Below are 19,490 nucleotides of genomic sequence, written 5' to 3'. Positions count from 1 at the left end.
GACAGTTTGGGTGGTAGTCTGTTGTAGCAGCTATCGGCCCGTAAAAGAAGGAACAAATTGTGTGCGCACACAGGTTGGGCTTACGTCAACGAATCTCCGGAGAGTTACAGATGTTTTGAGTACGGGTCTGGGCGAGAGATCACATTCACTGGGTTTGCTAAATTGGACAATCTGTCAAATTTTGAGACCAGTCACTTTACGGTAACCAATCAGGAACATGAGTCAGTTTATGTCTCAACATGTACGTCTATGTATGTTTCTGACCTACGGGTTATGTGTGCTTTGCAATTGTCTGCTACTCTCTGATACTAACATGTCTGAGTGTCAACCTGTCTCTGCTTGAACTATTATTTGGCATAGTTTGTTCAGAGCTGCAAAGCTATTTGAATCTAAGAAAATTTCCGCCTCATCTGCGTTGTTAAGGGAAAATTAACTTACAGTACTTGGCAGCTTTGTCTGCCTGTGGCAGCCACACATGGTCAGCAGCATTAGTTGGGCCAAACTAACATAAAGGTGGGGACGCCTATTCAAAACATCCCAGTGCTGCTAACATTGTGTGTCAGCCAATCAAAAATATCATAAAATAATTAGAAGAAAGAATCCGTCTAAAAGTATAGGCTACATCAGGGGTGGGCAACTAATTTACCCAAGGGAAAACATGACAAACTGGGACTGTTGAGGAGGGCCGGACCCAAAATACCGAACTGAAGTCTGAACTCAATTCTGTTCAATTCTATTCTGTTCTTGTATAACATTAAGTAAATCATATGGTTTTGTTTACTAGTCGTAAGAACAGATGAAAATGTGAGAGAAACAAAGGAAAAACAGCAATATTTAATCTATGTCCAGTATTTAATCCTCATTCTCGAAAATTATTTTTTGACATTGACATTTTTTTTCAGTTTTCAAAGACTGATATAAAAAAGTACTACAATATCTATATAATTAGGCTAGGTCATGAAAATGTGCAACTAAAGTGTTGCAACTAAAGACTGAGTTTGTTTTGTCTTTGTCTTCCCTCCTGTCAGTCGACATGAGGCCTGAGTGAGTGTGTGTGTGTGTGTTGGCCAGCTGATATGCATCAAGGTCACATTTCTGTTACAGACTGTAACTGAGAATACACATAAGAGAGATGCATCTGACTGTTAACTCTATAAATTGTTTTTTTTTTTTTTTGCTTCCTCTCAATAAGATAATTATTTTTGGGATTTTGCTTGGGATTCAAACTTGTTTGATGTACTGAACTATTCTCAACTAAAGAGAAGATTTTGTTAAGTGTTTGAAGTCTAATTCCTTCTCTCCTGTTGAGTTGTTCCTTTCCACAAAGGTAAAGGATATTCTGTGGTCACCATTGAGGGCACTCTTGCTGGTACAGAAAACACTAACACACTTAACCATAAGGTACAGAGCTACTCTGACTTAGCTGTGTGTGTGTGTGTGTGTGTGTGTGTGAGTGGTTGTTATCTCTGCACTTGAAGGTCAGGGAGCCAGTGTAAAGAGCAAGAGAGTGGAGAAGAGAAAAGACATTTATCACACTTGAATTATGAAGTTAAAGATATTTTATATCTAAGTTCGACCAATTTAAAGGTGTTGCTTGTCAGAGGAGTCTCAACTTCTCTGTTATAATGACGCTTTGATGTTGATAGCATACCATATTAATTCAGTCAAGAGTGGCAACATGTTTTGTTTTGGTTTGTGTTTGGTCAACATGCCTTAATTATTTTATTTTGTTTGTTTTACTGTCAATGCTAAAAGAGCCATTAAATTACAATTGTCATTGAATAATTTCTACAGTCCTAAGTGTTTGTTTTTCCTTTGGAACAAAATGGAGGGGGGTGATCTTGCAGTCCTGGTTCTGGGGATGGGCCTCTGGAAACACCCGTAAGGGAGCTGAACACGCAGCAACAGGTAAACCAGAGACTTACAAGCAGACCAGGGCTGTTAGGTAGCTACCGCCCATCTTATCTTTTTTTCCCCTGGTGATTCAGGCCCTAGCCCTAGAATAAGATATACTCAGAGAAGCCTGAGATTCTAATATATGAGAGATCTGTCGGCAAGGTCGCTAGACAACCCTGCTCACAACAAGTAAGGTAACAAACCACCAACATTTGATTAAAGTGACTGAGTAGTCACGCTGAGTTGTATGACTTTAGGTGTAGTTACGCTTGACTTATGTAGCCACTGAAGTATATACGCACTCTTAGAATGTAAAACTCTTTGCTTCAACCAGCTGTGCTGGTTTGCAAAGATTCAATATAATTGGATGATTTTGATCACTGGCTCCTGTCTCATCTTCTTGATTCCGAATTGATTTACCTAACAGAATTGCGAGAGGTCCCGGGATCCCAACATCTGGGGTCAGAACGAGCTTTCTGAAAAAACGTACATGGTGAGGTCTGGGACCTTGGATTTGAAATCCTGAAAGCCCTTGGTTGTCTGAGACAGCAAGGCGAGATGGCTGACCTTCTGACCCCCGGCGACGGGATCCTACTGAAAGGGAATTCTCCTGAGACGTCGGAGCGAGAGCCAGTGATCAAGCAAAAAGGCGAACGTTCGGTGAGTAAAATAAAATAAAAATAAAAAAATCTCCTCCGGAGGAAGTCGAGGCTATTTTGTAGTAGTAGTCTTTGGATGAAAAGAAACCCAAAGCGAATGGGCTCAGGGGTGATTCATCCTAAATAAGAAAACTACTAGGAGGGCTGTTTGGTAGAAGTAGTCCTATGATGAAAAGAAACCCAAAGCTAAGAGGCTCAGGGGTGATTCATCCTAAATAGAAAAACCAAGATTTATGAGATCCTTTTGATATTTATAAGGACCTCTACATAGTGCTCATTGGTGAGGGAAATAACAGTTTTGCATGTTATTTGTGATGATCTAAAGTGTATATTTACACGGTTAGCCTCAAATTACATTGATTTATTCAATGACTAAAATGTCATAGGGTCACAACTTCCTACATCATCCTCCAGTGTTTTATATACATTTTGATATCTGATATCTCCGCCTAGGAATATTTGTTGTTTTAACTAAATTTAGTGAAGCTTTGCAGGGAAAATGAAATGCTGTGTGCTGTGCTATAGAGTGTTGGATGCCTGGACCAAAGCATCATGGCCATCCTTGCTCTCCCCAATCCACTACAAGTCACAGGAGCACATATGCGAGATGATGGGTATGTTAATTATATCAGATTACATATTCCAGTTTTGGTTTAGATTTTCCAGTTGTAAATTTAATGAAGGCCCCATAGAAAGTATGACCATTTTGCTTAAATACAGACTAATTGTTTCCCCAAGCTTCCTGCTCCCCATGCTAATAGAACCTGACCCAAGTTATCCTGTTCCACGTGTAGGCCGCAAACACTGGAAGCCATGCGGACGCTATGTTCCTGCTTCAAGGTAGACACAGATGTGTTTTGACTGTTGATTGGCTAGGTGTGTAGGCCTTGAGCCCTGCCAGGTCCTGCTTCGAGTGAGGCCACCATACACTATGGTGAGCGACTGGCTGAATGGGCGACAGTGGAAGACAGACAGGTTCTGATGGCAGAGAAGGTTCTGGATAAAAAGGGGGAGAGGGGCACAAGTGGCAGAACTTTTAGCTTGGACGTATGTATTAAGCATTGCTCCACAATCTCGTGCTTCTGGCAGTGACAACACTGACAAGAGTTGAAGCATATTAGTTAAATTCATACTTGGGGACCAGTTTAGCAAAGTTGTAATCTTACCAACAGCAGTGAATTTATTAAATTGTTGATGCTATGACGCACTTAGCTCTAGGACACAGTGTTATACGCGACAACACTTTAGCTAAGGGAATAATCTTGCAGCCTTGCTGCAGATCATAAGGGGGAGTCTTATTAAGAGTAGTCTGATAACATAGACAGCTAGCTCTTGCAGTGCATAAAGTTAAGATTAAAGATAGCTTTTTCTTTCATGGAGGATGCGAGGTTGTTTATGTTCACTTCACTATTCTGTGTATTAACAACACACCCACTGCAGTTGTTATATTGGTATTTATATATTTTTTTCTCATCATTGACATGGAAAAGGTTTTACAACGTTTTTGCAGCTATGCAAACCAGTATCAAGATGATAATGTGGTATGATGACATACATACTAGACCATATCGTTTACAATTATTTTGGATACAGCAATGCAATAAAATAAAACACAACTTTTCATTTGTTTCAGACGTTCAGAATATGTTCAGAATAAAGTGCTAACCAAGTTCTTTAAAACATTCCTTTAGGCCTGCTTTAAATAATGTCGAAAAAGGTTCAGATAATTTAGCTTTGCTGTATGATGAACAATTCCTGATATGAGGCACACAAAAAAAAGAGTATCCATGAAGATCATGATCATGTGAATTTATATTTCATTGCTAATTACTAATTTGGTGACAGACCAGTAGCAGTATTGCAATTGAAATCTTTTTAATAATGTAGCTGAAACTTAGGAAGCACTACTGGGGCCTTGGGCCCAGATATGTATATCTATGTGTTTTGTTTCAGGAGCAATCAGTGGTTAAAAAGGGGGAGTCTTACAGACTCTACTTTTTCCCCCTTTGTCTATTGTTTTTTTTCCCCCTTGAACTGTTTGGTTATTCTTGTTATCACTGGTACTCTGTGGTCTGTAAACTTTTTCTTCACACTCTGTGAGAAATCAAGACAATCAGGGCCAGGGCCGCGTTTGGGCATTGGGCAAAGGGGCTGCTGCCCCGGGCCCCGGCCACTAGGGGGCCCCGGCGCGGGACATTTAAAAAATATATGAATATGAATATGATCATATTTTGATATTTTTTATGCATTTCCCCACCCGTAGTTAAGCCCACGTTGTCTTATCGTCACGTGTATCGGTATCAATGCATGCTATCACAGACAACAATGGCTTCGCATGAGACGATCAGAAAATATGAAAGCGGAGCTCGAAAAAGAAAACTAACTCAGCAAAAGAGAGAGCGGCAGACAGACGTTCTCAGTAAAACGCCCAAACTGTCCACTTTTTTCAAAAGTATCGATTGCCCTGACGAGGATCAAAATAGTAATACGTCCATGTCTAGGCCTACTACCCCTGTCCCTGACAACAACGTTACCGTTATCGGCTCCGATACCCCCCCCCCCCCCTGCTGCTCCTGCCGAAGTGTTGGTGCTGCTGGAAGAAGAGGCATGTGAACCGGGCTCATCAAGGGCTCTCGATGATTTAGGTGACAGATCTGACTCAGTGACGTGTTCTCCTAGTAAGCCTGAAGAGATAGCTGATATTGCATGTTGGGGTCCAGTGACAGAGGATTTACAGCGTTATTGGGTTAATAAGGGAGTTAAGGCATCACTAATGTGCCAGAATAAAGACGTCTCCTTTACAGCATCTGAGCGCATATACAAGAATACCAAAAGATATCTCAGCAATAAACTGTTCACACGTGAAATGCGCAATGGAGAGCATGTTCCAAGAGACTGGCTGGTTTATTCTTTATCGACAGGGAATGTGTTTTGCTTCTTCTGTCGGCTTTTCAGTGAGACGACTACGTCTTTTTCTTCCTCCGGTTTTTCCGACTGGAAGCATAGCTCCGTTCGTGTGGAGGAGCATGAGATAAACCAGTCGCATAGAAACGCTGTCCTGGTCTGGCTTGCACGAACACAGGCCCGGGGAATTGACTGTGAATTAATTCAGCAGTGCAAAGATGAGGAGAGCTATTGGCGACAGGTTCTTAATCGAGTGGTTGAGGTGACTAGGTTTCTGTCAGAACGCGGTCTGTCTTTCCGGGGAAGTGAAGAGACTTTCGGATCACCACATAATGGCAATTACCTAGGAATACTAGAGCTTCTTAGCCAGTTTGACCCTTTCTTAGAAGAACACATAAAGAAATATGGGAACAAGGGGAAGGGGACGACCTCCTATCTCTCTAACACAATTTGTGAGGAGTTCATAGCACTAATGGGACAACGCGTGCAAGCAGAAATCATTTGCCAAGTGCAGAGATCAAAATACTTTGCCATGATTGTTGATTCTACCCCTGATTTGGCTCACATTGATCAGCTTTCATTTGTGGTCCGCTATGTGTCAGAACAGGGCGAAGTGTTTGAGAGGTTTTTGAAATTTCTTCCCATTTTCAGTCACACTGGTGAATCGCTTTTTGGATCAGTCTCACAGATTCTCAACGAAACTAACCTTGACATCAACAATTGTAGGGGCCAGTGTTACGATAACGCATCTAACATGTCAGGAGTCTACAAGGGCCTGCGAGCGCGTATTCAAGAGGTAAATCCCTTGGCCAACTGGATACCCTGCGCTGCGCACTCGCTTAATCTGGTTGGAATGAACAGTGTTGACTGCTGTGCAGAGGCAACCTCATTTTTCAGATTTGTGCAATCCTACTACAATTTTTTCTCAGGATCTCCACGGCGATTGAAGGTTTTAATGGATGGACTTGAACCAAATAAAAATAATCACATGGAGACATTAAAGTCACTGTCAGACACAAGGTGGGCTTCCCATGCACAGGCCACCAAAGCGCTTTCCATCAACTATCACAATATACATGACGTCTTGGGCAGCCTGTCAAATGATACAACTCAGAGTGCTGACACTAGAGATGAAGCAAAATCCCTTGTCAAAAAAATTAACAAACTAGAGAATGCTTTTTTGAGCATATTTTGGAACAAAATCCTGCAGAGGTTCCAGACGACAAGCACAATCCTTCAAACGCCGAACTTGGATCTCATGAGGGCTGTAGCCTTGATTCGATCACTGACCGATTTCGTTCAGGATTTGCGCAACAGCTTTGAAGAACTGGAACTGGCCGCCAAGCGCATGTCTTATACCGAACAGTACAGGTCAGAAACAACGCGCAAGGTGACACGAAAGAAGAGAGCTGATGAAGCAGGCACTCCAGATGATCACATTCTCACTGGTAGCGCACAATTTCGGGCTGAGGTGTTTTATGTAATCATTGACGCTCTAGTGAGCATGCTGCGCCAGAGATGCAATGCCTATGAAGAAGTCTCCGGTCAATTTGGGTTCTTGACTAATCTGCATACCCTGTCCACTGTTGAGATGCTGGTTGATGGTTGATTTTTGTTTGTAGTTTGTGCATTGCCCCATGTTTGTAGCCTAGGCCTACTTGTTTTTTGTATGTTGGTACAATTGTATGTTGGTTGGTTATACAATTCCACAAGATAAATGAAAATTAAATTTTTACATAATGTCTGTCATAATTGAATTGCCAATCTCTCTCTCTCTCGCTTATATATATTATTATAATAATATTAATACTACTATTATTATGACCGGCGCTAGCGAAGCTAGCGAAGCGGTCATATAGGGATTGTCAAAGTTTTTTTTTTTTTTTTTTTTTTTTTCCCCGTCATCTACTTCCTGAAATTTTGGTCAACGATACCCGGGGCACCGAAACACCGGGGCACATGAAATTTGGTGGGTATGTAGCCCCACTAGACTTTTACGGAAAAATTTCGTTTGGTCCCCGGGGGCCACTCCCCCTCCGCGCTGGGCCCCCCGAAACCCAAAAAATTCAGTTTTTCCTAAATAACTACCTGAACCGTGGCACCGAGGATGACGGAATTTTTATGGTATGTTGGTCTCAAGGGCCCACATCGACCTAGCCCATAATCACTCATTTGTGATTTGCACCCCCCCGGTACAAAAATGAAAATGCAATATCATTCTGCTTTAATCGCCCCTCTCTTCAGTAAAGACGTTCAGAACTGCACCAAATTTGATGTGTATGATTAACCTGACATTCTCTGGGGGTATGCCAAGTTTTGTAGAATTTCATCCATGGGGGGGGGGTCTAAAAAATTAAGTTATGTGTATATTTAGTGACTGTACACTCATTGGCCTGTAGATGGTGGTGCACACATATACACACGCACACACACACACAGGCACGTATACCATCAGTATCGGCAATTAGAACGGCCGATACATAATTACAAATTCAGTAGGATTAAAGGAAAACCAAATATTCATCATAATAATAATTTGGCTGCATTTCCAGTATTGGCGTCACGTAGTCGTTTGTCCACTAGATGGCGCATCGTTGCAGTGAGACGTAATTTTGTTGGAAGTTAATCTAAAGTGGGTTGGAAAGACACTATGCTTCCTACAAGGACAAGACTGTAGGCTACAGTAGTTTACCGCAGAGAACGTCTAAGGGTAGGATGATTTCTGCATGACATGTAATTCCCATTTCCTCTTGAAGCCGAAATAAATCTGAGAATGTTTATCGGACATGCTTGTTTTTTACTGCAGGTAGGCTATGTTAATCCTATCAATAGCATCAATAGCAGAACGTAGGTAAAATAATGTTACCGTTAGCATGGTTGAGTGATGGAGGCCAATTTGATTATTGATGTATTTGTAGAAAACCATAAATGCGTTTATAGGCTACCAAGCAAATCAATAACAGCACTAATTGTATCTTTCGACTGTCATCTCATTTGCTTATGACCATAACCTAGGCTACTAACAGGAGCTAAGTGAGTTAGCCACAACACGTTCGCTACGTGATGGTTTTTTAATGGAAAATATATAGGCTACCTGAAAGATAACCTGTCTATGATGCACCCTAAACACCGCTGGGACATTTCTGCTCAAGGTCTCAAAAAGCATCTGAGTCAGCGTTCATTCCCAAACACCCATATAGGCTACTTCAATCCTCTATTTTCAAAGGTGATTCAAGTAAGGAAGAGCATGGCTCAAAGTAAAGTAACTGAAACTACATAAATTCGTCAAAGTGAATAATTTGTGTCAACTCGCCGCAATGTAGATTTATTAACGCACCCGTGATGATCTACATCTCCATTTAAACCAGATGTTTTAGAGCACACGTTGAGATGTATTCAGGGCAGGGCTGTACCTACACATATTTGTTGCACGTGCTACAAAAATCATTCTTTGCGATGGATGATTTAGTACCAACGTTACACCGGTCAGATCCAGTTTTGACTATGGCTATTCCGTGAGACTGAGGCGCTTTTTGTTTGTTCGAAGTGCGTGTTTAGGGTGTGAGAGGGGAGTCGATGTGATTCCAGCTTGGTAGTTAGTCTATGCGATTAAAAAACACGTGTGTGTGAAGTATCCAAACAATGATAACGCTTTCATTATGGCTGCTTTAGCCACAGACCTTGAGCTACTGTACAGTGGGTTGGGTTCCATTTAGAAGTGTCCACTTCATTCGCCCTTTCCGTGATTCGCCAAGAGGTGGCAGCTTGATACTGTAAGGTGTAAGCCATTGGTTCCAAAGGAGATTTTATTCGTGTCGCTAGCATAGCCTAGTGACAAGTGTTGTGTAATAGGCCTAGCATAGGGCCTACCTTATATAGCTTATAGTTTGTTAACAGTCACGGTTTTGTCATAACTCCCTCTATGCATTTTTGCATTTAGAATAGCTCTAAAACCGGGGGGCGAACACGTCGCAGGGGGGGCGCCAGTGCGCGGATATCTCAATCGCAAAATTAAACAATATTTCTATCGGGCGCATACCATGGACTAGGCTGGGTGAAAGTCAAAAGATTGAGCTTAACCATGGACCTCAGTTGCAAAATGCAAGGGAACATGAATCAGCATATTATTTGCACAAACAATAACGGACAGCTCTTCAACTTTGCCCGTTAAAATTTGTATGAACAGTCTCGCAACGCATTTCATGAAGGCCCTTTTGGACATGTCAGTTATTTGCACCACTGGGTAAAACGACATTTTGTTTTAGACTACTGGTATTTAATTTGTGCATTGACAATAAAGCTGAATATCATTTGAACTAGATGACTAAATTTATGCATATGTAGAAGAAGAAACATTCACAAAAATCCATGACATGACCTCTCTTCTTGATAGCTGTTGAAAACTGCATGGAACTGACAGGGATTGTTTTGTTTAATAATAAATAAATAAATACATAATGCTGCTACCTTCTGCTTTTCCCAAATACAATGTAGCCTACAGGTGTACCTTTCATCAGTCCAGTTGCAATGGATGGACTGTGATGAACTGCCCTACTTGTGATTGTTTAGAGATTTTAAAGGTTTTATAACAATGCTACACATTTTTTGGCCCAGAAACAAATCTATTCACCTTTGCAGCGCCAGTAGGCTACTTTGTGTGCGGAATGTGTGCAAACACACATTCCAAACAAGCATACACAAAAGTTTCAAGAGTGGGGGATGGAGTAGAAGATGGAGACAAATTCATTAATATGATTTATTTTCGCGGAATGGACAGGACTGAGCGGCGGTCATATTTTGTACCGCTATGCGGTACATCTAGTTATTATTATTATTATTGTTAATATTAATAACAATAATATATATATATTTTTTAAATGTGTGTTTTTTGGGGGGGGGCCTCGGGGAGGCCTCTGCCCCGGGCCCCGGATGACCTTAACCTGGCCCTGATCAGGGCCACTTTTATACGTGCAACAATGTTGTTTAATTTCATTAATTTCCTTTATTGGGTTCTATTTGAGAATTGTTGAGACATTTCTTATGTGTTTTGGTTTTATATTCAGCTTTGCCTAAGTATTATACACATGGTAAAGAGACACAATTACTGCATTACTCTCAGTTAATTAGTAGGCTCATCCTGATTCAACCAGAATGTGTGCTATTGTTTGGTGTCAAAGGCTTCAAGTCTTTTAAAGGGGGACTTGAGAGTATTGGATTCATAACTTATTATTATTTTTCATGACTTAAGAAATCAGTTAAACCATATATCTAATCATGTACCTGCTTATTTGGATCTGACTAACTTTGATGAAACAATTGTTTCAAAAATATAATCATTTATATTTTGTGCATTTTCCCAGTGGCACTATTTGATGAAATGTTCCAGCCATAAAGGCTGAAAAAGGGGGACTGAGAGAAAGTGGATTAGAACATTATGTCCAATATTCCAATAATTCTCATTAGTGGGTCACTTTGATACTAAAAGTATGATTCTATGTAATGACTGTATGATATCTGTACTGTCCCTGTGTATATCTGTGTGTGACTGTGTTTAGAGATAAGCAGGAATATTATGACAGTTTTTCACTGTTCTGCATGGCTGCGTCAGAAGCTATCTGCTCCAGATTGCCAGGCTGCCACTAATCAGGGTCTGATTCAGTGTAGTCCACGTGAGATGGGATGACCAACGCCATCTCCCGTCAGCCTGGAAGGATACTTAAACCCTAACTATTTCCTTGTCTAGTTAGAGCAGCTGATGGATCTTTAGGTGGTCATGCTGTCTCTCCCTTGATGCACATCATTGTAAATAAACTCTGTTCCTGATTTTTCAAAAACGTTTTTCAGTGCTATGTTTGGGTAAGTGTGTGTGTGTGCACGTTTGTGAGTGAGTTGTGTCTGTGTGTGTGTGCTTGTTTGTGTGTGCATGTCAGCCTGCGTGCGTGCGCATGGCTGTGTGTGTATGCATGTCTGTGTGTGTGTGTGTGTGCATGTCTGTGTGTGTATGAGTGTGCGTGTGTGAAAGGCTGGGGTCCAGCAGAGGGTCAGTGGGGGTAGACTGTGACGTTAGCGTGAGAGGCAAAGGCATTTGGAGACGCACTTAGCAGAGAGGAACACAGAAAGGACACACACAGCAGTTGCACACTGTAACGGCTAAAACAACATTCATTTATATGTATTTTTTTAGCAGACGGTTTATCCAAAGAGACTTACAGAAATGACAACGAATGACATTCCAGCTACAGTAGAGAGGAGATCTAGTCATGAATTCATACCGCATCAAGAAATAGTATTATTATTGGATGCAGAAAGTGTAGTAGAAGGAAAGAGTGCTAAAATACCGACTATCTTATAGAGAACAATGAGCCCATGTGGTTTTTTTAATAGATTAAAGGATAATTGTGGTGATTTTTCACATATGTCTCTGTTTCTGAGTACTGTCGGTACAGAAAAAAAACTGAAAACAATCGTTTTTACCTAGCTCGTTGCTGCAGCCAACAGCTAGAACTGCCAGGCAGCTACAGTGGGGGCATGAGCAAGAACATACCTCCAGAGTATAGCACTGTAGGGGAGCGTATTAATCTTGGAACCGGGGAACATAGGACCCTTTTTTGAAACCCTACCCATAACCCTAACCCCGAGCGGGGAACATAGGACCCTGGGAACATAGGGATGAGCCCCACTGTAGCTGCCTGGTAGCTTTAGCTGTTGGCTGCAGCAACCCCAGCTAGGTAGAAGTGCCATATTGGCGTTACAAACTAACCCCATGCATTTCTATGGAGGCTTTTTTGGAGTGCTGTGTCTCCTCATTAGAACATCTCTGGTCATTCCAAGCCATCACCTACTGCTAGCATTCCATTGAATCCCATTCATTTTTCGTGTCACTGTGACAGCAAATAACTTTACATCTGAAGCTTTTAAAGACTGTTTATTTTTAAAGAAACACAACAATGTATGAAAGGCTCCATTACCTTGCACCTCACGTTATGGCCTTGTAGCAGCTGTTTTTTGTCAAAATAGGCTAACGATGATACAGACCTCTCAAGTCTCACGCACTGAGCGTGAGACACACGCATTTCAATGACTTCACACGCTCACACGCCACACATGCAGGGACGGATTAAACAAATATGGGCCCCTGTGCACAATATCAAAAAAGGCCCCCCTTCCCCCTGACCGCGACGCACGCAAGTGCCGTGCGTGCGCGTGCAGCCAGCACTTCTCTCTTTGCTGTCGCTGTGCAGGCTGGTGCACAATTTCACACAATGAAAATGTAGTACATTATGTCATATATTATAACTCAGGCCCACACAGAAATTAATTCCAGCAGCTGTTTTTATTATTAGACTGTAATCTCCCTTTGCTGTCCAAACAGTCTACAGCAACATTTTTCACTAAATGGACCGGACAGTTGTCATATCTGACGGACTGGTAGCAGGGACGTTGATAGTATTTGTGAGAGGTAGTGCTGATCATATTACGGGGGGTTCGGGGGTGTCTGCCCCGGGAAAATTTCGAAATTCTGGCTGTTAAATATACCCTTTTACCGCAGTTTGGAAGGGGCATACAAACTTTAACAGAGCAAGCAGGGCCCGTTTTCTGTCTGACTAAGGTGACGTGAACATTGGCTACCTGCATGATAAGGTTTTCACTTCACTGCTGATTGACAGTACCTTGCATGGACACATATTTCACGTTAACAGTGGAGATGTTAGCAAAACTATAGCGTTTGGTAAATGGAGATGCAGATCATCTCCCTAATTAATTTCTTTGCGCAACAGCCGACATTATGCACTCACTCCAGCGAGACGAGTGAAATAAGTGTAGGCCTATCTGTCATCGGCATCGCCATAGGCTATTTGCTACGATATAAGCTACTGTTAGGCCTACAACAAGTCGCGATTTATTAGGCTATCCAATCGCTATGCTGTTTTCATGAACATTGCAGGAATCCACTTCATTCACCTGCCCACGAGTGGGTCAGTTTCACTTTCGCAAACACGCATACACATTGAATGAGCACTCATAGCCTACCACTTCCACCTGATGTTATGCCTCTAATTTTTATGAACTAAGAAGTATTTATTGATCAGGAAAACATTTAGTTTATTTTTCTTTCGGTCCGCGGTTCCATAACACCATTAAGTTGTGCCGCAAATTAACAGACAGAAGCACCGGGCATAATCTAGCCTAAATTCATGGCAATTGTTTTTTTAAATCCGAGGGCCCCTGTGCACGTGCACACTTGGCACAAGCCATGATCCGTCCCTGCACACGTGGCATTTCTCACTCCGAAAAATGATTAATTTGCCCGCACAGAAATTTCTAAGGGCTATATTTTACAAACGTGTCACACAACGTTGCTGTCTGTGCGCTCATTCAGTTCAGAGAGCTGCTGTTCAGTTACTAACCTATCGGCCAATCAGAAAATAGGATTTCTTAACCAATCAGGAAATAGTTTTGCTTTGATGTGGGTCGGCAACGTGGAGACTGCTGGTCCGCGGAGTCGTGGAGTGAAATTAGGCCCGGTGCTTCGTCTGATAATTTGCTGCGCAGTTGATCAAGATACCGCGGACCGACAAAAAAAGAAAACAAACGTTTCTGCTATGGATGTCATTAAACATGGAGCCATACAATAAAGTGGTGGTATGAGCGTTCATTCAATGCAGGCGTCTGCGCGAGAGAAACTGAAACTAATCAATAACGTTGGTATCAAAGCAAAGCTCCGCTTCAACCTGTTGAATGCTATTTAATTGTTTAACGACACTTACTAGAACAACGTTGATTTTTGGAACTTCCATAGAAACAGAGCAGATACTGTATAATACACTGTATAGCACTGAGTATTGTATAGTCAAATTTGAATATAACGTGGCCAAAAGCTAGCCTTCTTTCTGTCTGTTAAAGATCAACAGATCAGTGATTTGCGCCTATCTGCTCGCCAAAAAAGATGGTATTGTTTTTTTCTGAATCCTTACATTCAGGCATTCAAATTAAACTTCATTAAAAAACATGTATTTTTTTCTCCATTTCCTACCAATGTATGATGCTTGCATGAGGGAAACATCCCAAAACAATAGCACCCATATCATTCTTGCTGTTTTGAGAAGTATTTCTTTTCTTATGCAAGCATCATGCAACCATGCAAAAGCAATGAAACTAATTATATCTTACATTAGTAAAGAAGATTTGCATGTCACAAAACATTTAAGTGTAAGTGCATGTATAACAATATAGGCATAATAATGATTGTGATAATGATAATGACAATTTGATTTGGAGGGAGTGGGGTTGGGTACGTGTAGATGAACCCTATGACCCCAAAGTCTGCCATGACTGGGCCTCAGGTCAAAGAAGTTTGAGAATGGCTGGTCTACATAACCTGCATCAGATTGAGGTTTGCAGTGATGCGCCTGAAGGCACGGGTTGAGGACCCAGTCAGTTATGTCACAATATGCACATTTGTTTAAATTCATACCTACGTAATCACCATGACCAAAATTTTACTTTTTTTTTTACTTTGAATCTTGAAAAAAAAATATTGACCTAAATACCGACCCATTTTTTTTATTTTTTTGTCTGTTACTGCAAACAAGAATATTTTTAAAGATGGCCTCATGACTGTGAAAATGGCTGACATTGAACCACAGTGCTTTAAATGGGAGCCCCCAGTATCAGTCATCAAGGCATCAAAATCTGCCACAAACACTTACAACTCACAACATCACTCATAAACACACACACACACACGGACAGAACCACCACTGTTCAAGAGACCATTTTAGGGCTAAACGTGCTTTTTCTCATTTGGTTGTTTTCTGTTTGTTTATAGAGCAGAATGAGCCACTGCTGTTCAAAGGGCCCATTTGGGTGAAATTATTATTATAATTTATGTTATTATTATGTATTATTATTTACTATAGGGTTCTAGAATAAATAAAACAGTGTGTTTGAAATAATGGAATTTGTGCTCTCTCATGAAGCTGGGTTGATGGGACATGGGGAGGGTGGGTCTCTGTTGATCGGGGGGAGGGGGTGTGGCGCCATGAGTAGTTCAAGCAGACGTAGGACTATCATGTACTTCGATCAGGGGGGAGGGGGCGTGGCATTGGCACAGTCCCCCCTGAGAAACAAAGTCTCACTCCTTGCAAACTTCAAAACTTGAGAGCCCTGCGATGATATAATGACCATGTGAATTTCTGTCACATGTAACGGAGACGAACTGAGCTAGCATGCTAGTTGCCCATGTAAATCCTCACACGCCTAACCGTAAGAACGCTAGCCGCTGAGTTGGGAGCCTGGGCTTTTAGCTCAGTGGTTAGAGCGTTCAACTCCCATGCCGGTGTGTGTGTGGAGGTGTGCGGCTATTGGCTCAATTGTTAGCGCGCTCGCCTCCCGATCCGAGGTGCTGCTGTTCGCGGGTTCGAGTCCGGGCGTGTGCAGGGCTGAATCGCGCAGGTTCAACACAACAAAGGTTACATTGGTGCCGTGACCCGGATCGGGAGTGAGGTTTAGGGGGGTGAGTGTAACAGATGCCAGCTAGCTTAGCTGGGCTTGTGGAACGTTGGTAAACCTCACTCCCCGACGCCTCAAGAGTGCTGCTGGCTGGCTCAATTGTTAGCGCGCTCGCCTCCCGATCCGAGGTGCTGCTGTTCGCGGGTTCGAATCCGGGCGTGTGCAGGGCTGAATCGCGCAGGTTCAACACAACGCAGGTTACATTGGTGCCGTGACCCGGATCGGGAGTGAGGTTTAGGGGGGTGAGTGTAACGGATGCAAGCTAGCTTAGCTGGGCTTGTGGAACGTTGGTAAACCTCACTCCCCGACGCCTCAAGAGTGCTGCTGGCATGCGAGCCAGTAGCCTGGGCTATTGGCTCAATTGTTAGCGTGCTCGCCTCCCGATCCAAGGTGCTGCTGTTCGCGGGTTCGAGTCCGGGCGTGTGCAGGGCTGAATCGCGCAGGTTCAACACAACGCAGGTTACACCCTTTTAAGAAATTTTACGTTTTTTGAACAAAGCAATTTTTTATCTTAAAATATTGATAAATATGTAAAGGTAAATCTCACCATAAAATGATCAAAATACCAATATCCTAATGAGATTCCGCCATTTTGAATTCTAATAAACCACATGTCAGAATTGTTGTAGTACAAAAGGTATCCAACAGGGGGCAGAAGACAAGTAAAAGATTGTATACAACAGAGTTTTATGCAAAGTTTATATCTTATGGTGATGCAATGGGTCTCAGAAATGCATGTCTCAAATATTAATCTCAGCAACATGGTGACTGACACCGGAGCCAATGTGCCTGTGGGCATGATTTATATGAGCACTGTGCTAAAATCATCTGATACTGTAGGACAACTGAGGACACTCTTTCTAAGGTTTATTTTGTCCCACTTAGGCTGAATCTGGTTGGGATTTTTCCATTTACTAGATAGGACTGTGTACTCATATGAACTAACAGTTAGAACCATTACTCTGGTAGTGGTAAAGTTGATCATTAGTTGACAGTGATCATTAGTGAAGTTGATCAGTAGTTAAGTTGATCAGTGGTGAAGTTGATCATAGTGAAGTTGATCAGTACTGTAGTTAAGTTGATCAGTGGTGAAGTTGATCAGTAGTGAAGTTGATCAGTAGTGAAGTTATTAATGTGCTAGGAGATGATGTGTCTGTAGTGCATTGCTGATGTTTTTTCCACTTGGGCCACAGTGGCATACAGAGCTCTGGGGAGGTAGACAAGCACACTCACACAGAGAGAGAGGGACACTCACACACAGAGACACACTCACACAGAGAGAGAGAGACACTCACACAGAGACACACTCACACACAGAGACACACTCACAGAGAGAGAGAGATACACACACACACACAAAGCGCTTTCAGACATACGTGTAAGACCGGAGGTTCTGCCGATGTTAAACAGTGGGGCCGTATATCTGAACGACATAACCGGTCATATGGAAGTCCGAATTTAGCCGGTTGTTCTACTACTCCCCCCCTAGTATTTCCTCCGGACATTGTAAATGTGCTGTGTCTGAACGAGGCGTAGAACATGCGTTAAAATTCACACCTAGTGAGAGGGCGTGTTGGTGACGTTTCTTTCGTGCGTCCATGTTAGATCTGACTTAAATGCCAGTGTTATGATGGAGTGGCATAGTGATGTCCAGAAAATCAACGACCTGGAAAGATGCAGACATCACGGAGCTACTGTCCATGAGGGCATACAACATTTTGATAGAACACATGAAGGGAACGGCACGTTGTAGCCTACAACTGCATGGCAAGGCCAAACGAATTCAAAAGACTGTGCGAGATAAGCAGAAGGCGCTGAATAGCCTAGCGACGTCGTTGACGACAATAACAGGAGTATTTAATAAATTGTTAGCCAACACGGTTTTCTGTTCATTGATAGCCTTCTCATGACCTGCTGAGATCGCAGATATTGTTATGTTAGTATTTTGTTTGTTGCCTAAAAACGTTGTATGATGGCCTTGAAGTCTTGAGTTAGCCTGCTGAATTGGCTCGTAGCATACCATAAAGTTTGTGCATGCTCTCTCTCTCCAACGCAAACCAGATTTGGGGTTCTATAGCCAAGTAATTCTGGTACATATCGTTGAAAACAGATAAATGTGTTTATTCGAAGTACACATACAAATACTGTAGGTCAATTTCAAGTGCGCACTTACGTGACTAGCCTACTCCAAGTATTAGCCTACACAATGCATATGCTACACTTTGTAAACAAAAAGCAGCTGTGACAGGCAGTGGCCGCATATATTCTGCGTCATGTCTCGCATCTTGTGAACTCTACAAGCCCCCACCCCTCACTCGACAACCACACAGAGATTCTGTAATGTGCGTGTATGTCGTTCACACATACGTCCGGATAAGGTCAGTATAAGGTCCGCAGGTTAGCATCATATCTGAATCATCCGAGGGGTAGGACCTCCGTTTGACAAACCTCCGCATATACTCCGGAGGTTATATCTGAAAGTGCTTACAGAGACACAACTCACACAGAGAGAGAGAGATACACACACACACACAGAGACACAACTCACACAGAGAGAGAGAGAGATACACACACACACACACAGAGACACAACTCACACACAGAGAGAGAGAGAGATACACACACACACACACAGAGACACAACTCACACAGAGAGAGAGAGAGATACACACACACACACACACACAGAGACACAACTCACACACAGAGAGAGAGAGAGAGAGATACACACACAGAGACACAACTCACACACAGAGAGAGAGAGAGATACACACACAGAGAGACACAACTCACACAGAGAGAGAGAGATACACACACACACACACACACAGAGACACAACTCACACAGAGAGAGAGATAGACACACACACACAGAGACACAACTCACTCACAGACACACACACACGCCTTGGAGCCCAGGATGTAAGCTAGACATTGGGGGAGGATGGCCTCTGTCTGACCACCTCTGACCGACTTAGCGTATGTGACAGGCTGTGAGACGTTCACACTCTGTGTACTCGTATGAATAACAGTGATGAACTATCAGTGATCAGTTGTGAAGTTGCAAGTGTAGTGCTTTGCTAAGGTTCTTCCCTCCTAGGCCACAGACGCACACAAGAGCCCTGAGTAGGTGGACAAGCACATTCACACTGCTGTCAACCCTTCTGTTTTTTTGTTTTTTTTCGGGGTTTCTCACATGTTAACTTTTCCCCCGCTTTTAATATTTTCCCGTACATTATCCGTATTTGAATACGCTCATAACATTAGCTCTGCCACCAGACCTGTCGTCCCTGAGTAGGTGGACAAGCACATTCACACACACACACACACACACACACACTGCTGTCAACCCTTCTGTTTTTTTTTTTTTTTCGGGGTTTCTCACATATTTTAACTTTTTCCCCGCTTTTAAGATTTTCTCGTACAATATCCCGTATTTGAATATGCTCATAACATTAGCTCTGCCACCAGACCTGTCGGTCTGTATGCTGTTGTCATTTTGCTATCCCCTTGCCCCTC

The sequence above is a fragment of the Alosa pseudoharengus genome, unplaced genomic scaffold (assembly GCF_046254945.1).
Source record: "Alosa pseudoharengus isolate Yale_2024_CS ecotype anadromous, Long Island Sound unplaced genomic scaffold, YU_APseudo_1.1 YU_APseudo_1.1_scf_20, whole genome shotgun sequence".
NCBI lineage: Eukaryota > Metazoa > Chordata > Actinopteri > Clupeiformes > Clupeidae > Alosa > Alosa pseudoharengus.
Note: the sequence above shows the minus strand (reverse complement) of the source record.